The sequence below is a fragment of the Loxodonta africana genome, chromosome 7 (genome assembly GCF_030014295.1).
Source record: "Loxodonta africana isolate mLoxAfr1 chromosome 7, mLoxAfr1.hap2, whole genome shotgun sequence".
Classification (NCBI taxonomy): Eukaryota; Metazoa; Chordata; class Mammalia; order Proboscidea; family Elephantidae; genus Loxodonta; species Loxodonta africana.
The window spans coordinates 24,577,786-24,588,578 of record NC_087348.1 but is presented as its reverse complement, the minus strand read 5'-3'; the positions used below and the strand labels follow the sequence as shown (position 1 = coordinate 24,588,578).

Genomic DNA, 10,793 nt, shown 5'->3' with positions numbered 1-10,793 from the left:
AGAACTGCCCCATAGGATTTCCAAGGGTGTAAATCTTTATGGAAGCCGAATGCCACATATTTCTCCCAGGGATTGGCTGGTGGGTTTGAACTGCTGACCTTTCACTTAGCAGCCAAGCACTTTAATCACTGCACCACCAGGGCCTCAACACATTCTTCTCTACTATAAAATTTACTTTATTATTATATTTGTGATCCATCTCTTCAAGGAAGGCAAAGGTTTTTATTCTTTTGTTCATCAATGCATTTAGAAGACTGACTGACACAGGATATTTATAATGTATGTGGAATGTATTTGTGCTCCAATTTTTGTTTTTTTTATATACCCTATGGAGGCACATGGACAAGGTTTGAAGTCAGTTATGTAATTTATAGGAACCACATGGTGCATCAAACTGTAGAAAAGATGTTGCACATTTTTTTCCATATCCTATGTAGGGCGTATATTACATCTTTGTTCCTCAAGCTATAAATTAAGGGATTCAACATGGGGATAAAAAGGGTATAAAATATGGAAGCCACTTTATCAGAATCAAAGGAATGACTGGACTTGGGCTACATGTACATAAAGATTAAAGTCCCATAGAATACTATCACTACCGTCAGGTGGGATCCACAGGTGGAGAAGGCCTTGTGCCTGCCGATAGCTGAGTTCATCGTGAGAATGGCTACAAAAACCAGCAGGTAAGAAACAAGCACTATTAAAAGGGATGTAATCAAATCAAGAGATGCTAAGATGAAAATGATCAATTGAATTTCATGTGTGTTTGAGCAGAGCAAAGATAACAAGGGGTTAGTGTCACAGTAGAAATGACTGATCACGTTGTAGCCACAGAAGGATAAATTAAAAATCTTTATGGTGATAAGAAGAGAAACAAATGCACAATAAAGATAGAGGATTGCCACCAGCACACGACACACCCTTTGTGACATGGTGACTGTGTAGAGAAGAGGGTTACAGATGGCCACATAGCGGTCGTAGGACATTGCTGATAGAACGAAAAGTTCAGCATTTATGAACACAATAAAGAAAGCTAGCTGTGTAGCACAAAAATAATAAGAGATTGTGTTTTCATCCACAACAAAATTGACTAGCATTTTGGGTCCCACGGCTGTTGAATAACCAAGATCAGTGATAGCCAGGTGTCTAAGAAAAAAGTACATGGGAGTTTGTAGCCTGGAGTCCATCTTGGTGAGGATGATGATGCCCAAGTTGCCCACCACTGAGATCATGTAGATGATGAGGAACAGCCCGAACAATGGCGCCCGCAGCTCTGGGCGGTCCGTGATTTCCAACAGAATGAACTCACTTACCACTGTTAGATTGTGTTTGTCCATCTAGGTCTATCAGGAAACCTATTGTGGATAGAGACATCAGCAGAGTCAATAGGTTTTATGTTGCATCATCTGGTAGATCTTTAGTCTACAAAGGCAATATGCTAAATGAATAAGATAAATCCAAACCCTCCAGTACAGTTATTTGAAATTACCACAAATAAAGTATAGGCACATGAAGATAGATAGAGAGAGAAGGAAAGAGGGAAAGAAAGAGAAATCTGACTTGTTATCAAGTGGGTAAAATTTGCTCCCCAAAGAACATTTGTCAATGCATGGGACATTTTGGATGTCACAACTAGGAGAAGGGTACTATTCATATCTAATGGAAGCCTGGGATGTTATTAAACATTCTACCATATGCAGATGTTATTAAACATTCTACCATATGCAGGGTAACTCCACGCAATAAGAAAATTTCCAGTCCAAACTGTCATTATGGCAGAAGTTGAGAAACCCTGATATAAACATAGAGATAGAGATAGACACAGATAAGGTCGTAGTTGTAAGTGTAGGTGAACATGTATAGGTAGACATACATATACATACATATACATGAACATATACACAATACATAATCATATACAGGTACATATACATGTACATAGATGGGATTCCTGGTGGAGCAGTGGTTAAGAGCTTGGCCGATATTTCCTCATCGAGAGATCAGCAAAAATCTACATTTATACATTATTTAAAGATACATTATATATTAAAATTACACTTGAGAGGGACATAGAAAGAGCCTAGAACCAGCTTATAACTAAGGATTTGAAAGAACATCAACATTGGAGACTGAAAACAGTAGCTTCATAATTCTGCTACAGTATTTTTAATACTGCATATGCTTCCTTTACTTTCATATTTGAGCTCTATTATTCACATAATTAGGCCACCTGGGTGGTTAAACAGTTAAACACTCTGCTACAAAGTGAAAGGTTGGGGGATCGAATCTACTCAGAGGCACCTTGGAAGAAAGAAAGATCTACTTCTGAAAGTTCACAGCCATTGAAAAACTACGGACCACAGTTCTCTGACACACACAGGGTAGGACTGAGGCAAAATAGACTCCTGGATTTTTTTATTATTATTATTCATATAATTACATATATAAAGTAAAAATATTATTTAGTCATAAGGTTTCAAAGATACTTATGAGCATTCAGCCTCTGAAACAAAGTATGAATATTCAAAAAAAAATTAATAATGTGAAAAAAGTGTGCAGAGATCCTAGTCTCAGGCACTACTGAAAAGTGGAATGCACACAGAACTGACTCAGAAATCTTAATATTTTGCAATGACTTTGCCATTGAATAAAGGTGGGACCTTGCAAGTGTCACTGAAACTTTTCATTTCTTTGTAAAATATGGAAACAGTCTTTTTACCTGTAATGAATCATCTGTCTTGACTCCCCCAAGTGTTTCTTAACATGGTAGAGTGAAAAGAATTTATGGATTTTTTTTTCACCCTTGGAGATTCTCCCTGAGGACATGCCAAACAATTTGTTGATTGTTCCTGAAGCATTTGAAAGCTTAACAAAATACCTGGGGGTGGTTTCTTAATTGTCCAGGACATTTTGTATTCACCAGTGACCAAAATTTTATTGATAGAGTGTGTATGCATGTCTGTGTTTATCTATTTCATATAGTCTTGCATTTTACTTTGTTAGCATTCCATTTTTACCACACGGGGATCTGAATTAAAATATTGTATCTGTAAAGCAGAACTGTCAATATTCCCATTTCTACAGTGGCCTCTTCAAATGGATGACAAAATGAAGTTGTGCTTAAACATTTTCCTATTGCATTATTTCAAAGACTTAAATGGAATAAAAGTAATACATTGTGCATATGTGAGATAGCACTTCCTAGTTTACTGTTATTTTTGTTTTTGTTGCTGTTATTGCTATTTTCAAGGTTTCCTTTTTTTTCCTTTTTGACCTCAGGAACAGAAATGTTACCCTTGTTTCTCATTTCATAGTTAATTGCCATCATGTGTTTATGTTTTTTGCTTGTTTGTTTTATTTTCCATCACTATATTTCAGTATTTTATGTTTTTCATTTTGTCCAATCTTCATTCCAAAACTTTTTTCTCACCTTAATAAATGTTCTACCATATCAACACACCCTCATAAAGTGTGATATTTATGTGGAATGTTTCATTATGAATATATATTTACAGTGCTATAAATATTTTTGCTGCATTTTGTCATTGTAAATATTTCTAATTTATCCCTTTGTGACTTTTTTTTTTTCTTATTATGTGGCGTAGTGGTTAAGAGTCCAGCTGTTAACCAAAAGATCGGCAGTTCAAGTCCACCAGGTGTTCCTTGGACACCCTGTGGGCAGTTCTACTTTGTCCTATAGGATCATTATGAGTCAAAATCAACTCGACATCACTGGATTTTGGTTATATGTATGTATGTGTATATATATATATATACACATATATATTTATAAAACTCAATGCTAACTGGAAAGTTAGCTGTTTGAACCTACTAGCTTTCCTGGGGAGAAAAGACCTGGTCATCTGCACCCATAAATATTACAGCCTAAGCAACACTGTGGGACATTTCTACTCTGTCCTGTGCATCACTATGATTTTCAATCTACTGGACAACACCTAACAAAAAAAAAAATTCTGAAATGGTACATATTTTGTTGCCTCCAACAGAACACTGTCTGGCTTTCTTGCTTCAGGCATGTTATCAGGAAAGACCAGTTTTTGGGAGAGGGCCAATAAGAATGAAGGAACCTCTCCATGAGATGAATTGACACAGTGGCTGCAACAACGAACTTTAACATACTGATGACTTCGCAGTTAGGACAGGGCCAGGCAATGTTCTGTTCTGTTTCACATAACGTCGCCCTGAGTTGAGGTAACTCAGTGACAGGTAACAACAACAACAACCTCTTGTGATTGACTGTTTTCACTTCACACAATTTTATCGAGGTTCATCCACACTGTTGTGTGCCTCAATACTTTGTTCTTTTTTACTGCTGAGAATGACTTTAGGTATGGATTTAGTGCAGTTTGATTGCCCATCACCCGTAGAAACACATTATGAGTTGTTACTAGTTTTTAGCTATTATAAAAACTGTTCCTTTGAACATTTCTGTACGGATTTTTGTATGAACATAAGTTTTCATTTCTGTGGGATAACTGTCTAAGTGTGGGTTGTTTTAATTTTGACAAAGCCTGATGTATCAATTTGTACTTGTCATCCATGCGTTTGCATGTACCAATAATTCAGTAGTTTTTATTACTGAGTGCTGTTAAGTTGCTTGGAAATACCACAATTTATTCATCCATTCTCAAGTAGATGAACATTTGGGTTGATTCTAGTTTTTGAGTATTAGAAACAAACTTGTTATAGACATTTCTATACATGTATTTATAAGGATAAATGCTATCATTTCATTTGGGTATATATGAGTAAATTGGTTAAATTTTAGGGTAAAACTATGTTCAGCTTTTTAAGACCCTGGTACTTAAAACAAATTAATTTTTTAAATATTTTTATCATTTTAATTTTTCACTAACAGTTTATGAATGTTCTGTTTGTTCTGTTTCCCTCACAAACTTAGCAAACAAACACTTGATATTCTACTAGATGTAGAGTTATGTCACCAGGGTTTAACCTGAAATTCACTGATGGATAATGAACTGAACATGTTTATTTGCCAGCTGAGTATGTCCTACGAGTAAGTGAATGTTCATTTTTATGATCATTTTTTGTGGACTGTTTCTTTTTCTTTATCATTATTATTATTATTATTAAGTTGTAAGGCGTTTCTCTGTATGTATTACGGAGCCCTGGTGGAACAGTGGTTAAAGAGTTGGATGGCTAACCAAAAGTTTGGCAGTTCGAATCCACCAGCCAATCCTTAAAAACCTTGTGAGACAGTTCTAATCTTTCCTACAGGGTTGTTATGAGTCAGAATCTACTCGATAGCAATGGGGGGGTGGTGAGGGGAGGGACATATATATTATGGACACAGACCGTTTATGAGATATACTACTTGAAAATATTATCTCCCAGAATATGACTTGTTTTTATACAAGTGTCTTTTGAGGAACAGAAGTTTAATATTCCCTGTTGTCAAACTTTTTATGAATTTCGTTTTTGGTGTTATAGCTACGAAATCTGCAAATGTTATATAGACTCAATGAAAGCCTACTTAAAATCCAGGAAAAACTTTTTCTTTTTTTAAAATAAAATTATAAGCTGAGAGTAAATTCACAAATAAATGCTAGGTTAATTTTTTAGTTCTGTGACTGCATTCTAGGCTCTATTAGATTTTTTACATAAAAAAAAAAATCATGTGAGGGAGCACAACAGAGAACCCCTGAGGGAGCAGGAGAACAGTGGGATGCAGACCCCAAATTCTCATAAAAAGACCAGACTTAATGATCTGACTGAGACTAGAAGAATCCCAGTGGTCATGGTCCCCAAACCTTCTGTTGGCCCAGGACAGGAATCATTCCAGAAGACACTCATCAGACATGGAAGGGACTGGACAATGGGTTGGAGAGAGATGCTGATGAAGAATGAGCTACTTGTATCAGGTGGACAGTTGAGACTGTGTTGGCGTCACCTGTCTGGAGGGGAGATAGGAGGGTAGAAAAAAAAAAGGAGGGTAGAGAGGGTTAGAAACTGGCAAAACCTTCACGAAAGGAGAGACTGGAAGGAGGGAGTGGGCTGACTCAGGGGGAGAGTAAGTGGGAGTATGGAGTAAGGTGTATATAAGCTTATATGTGACAGACTGACTTGATTTGTAAACTTTCACTTAAAGCACAATAAAAATTATTTAAAAAAATTATGTCATCTCTCAATAAGTAAAGTTTTCCTCCTTTTCCAATCTGGATGCATTCTATTTAATTATTTAATTCTTTATTGCCTTATTGTGTGGCCTAGAACAGCCACTAAATGTGGAATAGATTAGGTGAGAGTAGATTTACTTACTTTGATCCTGGTCTTACTGGGAATGTATTCAGTCTTTCATACGATGTGTGATGATAGCTGTAGGTTTTTCACAGGTGCCCTCTATCAGTTTGAGGAAGCTCCATTTTAATACTAGATTGGTTAAGGTTTTAACACAATTATTGGTACTTTTAAAATGCTTCTCTACATCTATTATATGGCTTTGTTGCCATTTTTATTTGTAATTATGGAGAATGTCAATAACTGATTTTTTAATGCAAAACTATCCACACATTTCTGAAGCATGCCTATTTGGTGTACTACTGTCTTTACATATTGCCAGACTCAATTTCTTAATTTTTACTATAGATTTTTCACATATGTGCTCTGATGTTTTCTTTTAATGCCTTTGTCCACCTTTGATATCAGAGTAAAGCTATCCTCATAAATGCAAAATACCCCTCTTCAGTTTTGGAGAAGAGTTTGTGTGCAATTGGTTAATTCTTTTTCCCTAAAAGCTTATCAGAATTTCCCAATCCAGCCACTTGGAATGATTGGGAATGGGGTGTGTTTTAAATTTCCATTTAGATATCCTGTCTTTATAAATGATATTTTTCTCATGTGTTTTCTAGTCTCTACATACAGGGTCGCTATGAGTCAGAATCGACTCGACAGCAATGGGTTTAAAAAAAAAAAAAAAAACATGGAAATATATCAGAACCTACCTCGTACGGTCCTAACCTCAAACCCAGATTGGATTCTTTTTTAAAGACAACCTTTGCATGTCTAATATTTATTTTTTTCTCATTATAAATTTTTTGAATAATAAAAGAGTAAGAATAAGAAAATATGCAGGAAAATTAGGAGGGAATATGGAGCAACTATGTCCAGAATTCACTGCAAATATACAAAATGCTACATATCACACCTCTCTCACTAGAAACACAGCATAGCCCAACCATGGGCTACCTCCTTATGCTTCTTCCAAGCAGAGTAATCAGAATGACGAATTCAAACAGCAGATACTGATCGAACTAAAGTTCACACTCATGTTCATCAAGGTTAAGAAAATCCAGCCAAACAAAAACAAGGCAACAAACCTAACTCATCCTACAATAGACCTCTTATGCAAGGGCACATAAACAATTAGAAAATGACTTCTAAACAAGAGCAATTGTTCTTTTCTAGAGAGATAAGGAGAACAATCTTTGAGATAAAAGCATGGAAACAGGAAGCAATATTATTTCGGGACAGAAAAAATGAAAACACCTGGGAACTTCTGTGGCTGAGCTCAAAAATGTACCTTAACAGGTATACCCACTGATACAGATAAAATGGGCTAACTTAGTGAAAACCAGATACTGAGCTGATCTCATTGAATCTAAGTTTATTTTTTTTTTTTACTGTTTATACTAATATTACAATATAGTAATAATAGAATAATAACAAAGTAAACAGACTCTAAGGGCTCAAATATGAAAGTAAAGGCAGGGTTTAGAAAGTGGACATTTGAGCGAATTCAAATGACTGAGTACTTTAAATCAGCCCACCACACTGAGCCTTCTTTTAATCAGAATTAGCTACCCAGGGCAGAGGGTCAGCAATAAAACAGCAAGTTTATGGAAGTGCACATGTACACACGAGCACATACACACTTTCTCCTTTTTTTTTTTTTCTACTAGGTGAGGAAAACACCAGGTACATGGAAATGTTCCTGTATCTATTACAGTTTCACTATCCCACTGAAGATATTCAATTTTCTTTTTTTAAAATCTAACACCCCCATCACATTCTAACATACTATCAACTTTCTTAATTATTATGCTTATAATGCATTGCTCCTGCTCAAGGAAGGCAACACTTTGTACTGTTTCATTTATTAATCTGCTTATTGCCTTAGTAGAGTGACAGGTAGAAGGCGATATAGAAATGTATGTTGAACTTATCTCTGCGTTTTGTGTTTGCTATTCCCTCTGGAGGCACACAGAAAAAAGTTTAAAGCCCAAATGTAAATTATATGACTCATATGGTAGAGTGAACTTTGAGTAAATATATTGCATAATCGTCCTAAAGCCCTATGTAAGGCATATTTTACATCTCTATTCCTCAAACTGTAGATCAAGGGATTCAACATGGGGATCACCAGGGTGTAAAATATGGAAGCCATTTTATCAGTGTCAAAGGAATGACTGGACTTGGGCTGCAGATACATAAAGATTAAAGTCCCATAGAACACTACCACCACAGTCAGGTGGGATCCACAAGTGGAGAAGGCCTTGTGCCTGCCCTCAGCTGAGTTCAGTCTGAGAATGGATACACTTATGAGTATGTAAGAAACAAGAACTATTAGAAGGGATGAAATCAGATCAAAAGCAGATAAGATGAAAATGACCAATTTGACCTCACATGTGTTTGAGCAGAGCAAAAATAACAACGGAAGACAGTCACAGTAGAAATGCCTGATGACAGTGTGGCCACAGAAGGATAAATTAAAAATCTTTACGGTGATCAGAAGGGAAACAAATGTGCTGTAGAGATAAGGGTTTGCCACCAGCACAGAACACACCCCTCGTGACATGATGACTGTGTAGCACAAAGGGTTACAGATAGCCACATAGCGGTCATTGGACATTGCTGACAGAATGAATAATTCACTAATGATGAACAAGAGAAAGGAAGCTAGCTGTATAGCACAAAAACAATAAGAGATTGTATTTTCACCTACAACAAAATTTACCAACATTTTGAGTCCCACAGCAGTAGAATAACCAAGATCAGTGATAGCCAGGTGTCTGAGAAAAAAGTATATGGGAGTTTGTAGCCTGGAGTCCATCTTGGTGAGGATGATGATGCCCAAGTTGCCCACCACTGAGATCATGTAGATGATGAGGAACAGCCCGAACAATGGAGCCTGCAGCTCAGGGCGGTCTGTGATTCCCATCAGAATGAATTGATTCAGCACTGTTAGATTGTGTTTGTCCATCTAGGTCTATCGGGTAACCTGTTGTGAATGGAGACATTAGCATCATCAATAGCTTTTATGCAATATCATCTGGTAGGTTTTTAGTATACAAAACCAGCATGAATAGTATAAATCCAAACATTCCATTGTAGGATATTTGAATACATATCCAACTAACACAAATTTTGCACACACATATACATATTAGATTGATGGATACATTGGTAGATAGAGGAAACAAAAATGAATAATGTGTTAAATCTTTAGTTGTTAGGTACATGGATATTTATTACACTCTTCTTAAATCTTTAATCTTTTTCACATACCTAAAAAAAATACACGGATACATTTTGAAACCTGTCCTTCAAAATACTATCTTACAAAAACTCATGTATATATACATGTTTCAGGATGGAAAATCAACATACTAGACAGGTTTTCAATAGATACACAATTGTTCATGATGGAAATTATTTGTCTTTATACAAGAAAACATCCCTAGAGATACATGTACATTGATGCAACCTCTGCTATACCTCCATTTGTAATGCATACAATGTGGTGCTTTGGGCAAATAACATAAGTTATGTGAATCTTTTTATCCCCACCTGAAAAATCATATTCCAACTCTTTTTTGCAGGATTGTTAGGAAGGATAAATGAGAGTTAAAGGCTTCAATGTGTCTATGATACTTGAAAGTAAAAATAGTGTGTCTAGACTATTTGTCTACCTATTTGTGTTTCTGTCTGTATATCTATCATCATCATCATCATCATCTGTCATTTTTTATGTTGACAGTAGTTACTTGGAATTATTATTTTTTGATGTTAATTGTTTTGATTTTAAGATATTTATAGTTATATTGTTCTGGACTGTGACTTAAGATCTTTGTCACCATTTTAATGATGAATACCCAGAATAGGTTCATTAAGATGTTATCCTTGTAACTAACCTCAGCCTTATATTCCACAACAACTATTTTATGACTAAAGTTTCTAAAAGTGTCATTCTTTAGATTACTTTCTTTTCTAGTCTAATTAAAATACTTTCATTTCTAGTTGGGCATTTGTAGTGTAACTGATGCTTTGTATGTTTTTTGTGAGAAATCAGGTACATATATTTTTTCTCATGGAGAAACCTAAGATATATGAGGAAATCTGAACAAATAGTCAAAACTTAATGCCATAAACTCCCACTTGTAAAAAAGTATCCTTTATTTTCATGAAAAAGAAAGTTTATAAAATCACAATATGATACAGTAGCATAGGAGAAGAAGAAAATATACTGATGATGACACCTATGGAATTACTGGAAGTTATTAAAAAACTTTTTGAACATGAAACATGCTCTGTTAAATATTGGAACTTCTATGTTGCATGATAGATCATGGATAAATTTAAGTATAATCTTTAAAAAATGCATCTGAATATACCACAGAGGTTTTAAAAATAAAAGAATAGCCCTGCAGGTTAATACACCAAAATTTTAGGTTTAAAACTCTGTGATCGTCACTGCCTCATAAGAATATGTGTGTATCTACCTCTCCATCAATCTCTATATCTCTCTAACTCTC

General features: G+C 35.5%; 1 pseudogene; it reads right to left on the bottom strand.

Moving 5' to 3' along the window:
* Window positions 1-326: 326 nt before the first annotated feature.
* LOC111749095 (olfactory receptor 8K3-like) lies at window positions 327-1,668 on the bottom strand (annotated as a pseudogene).
* Window positions 1,669-10,793: the final 9,125 nt, after the last annotated feature.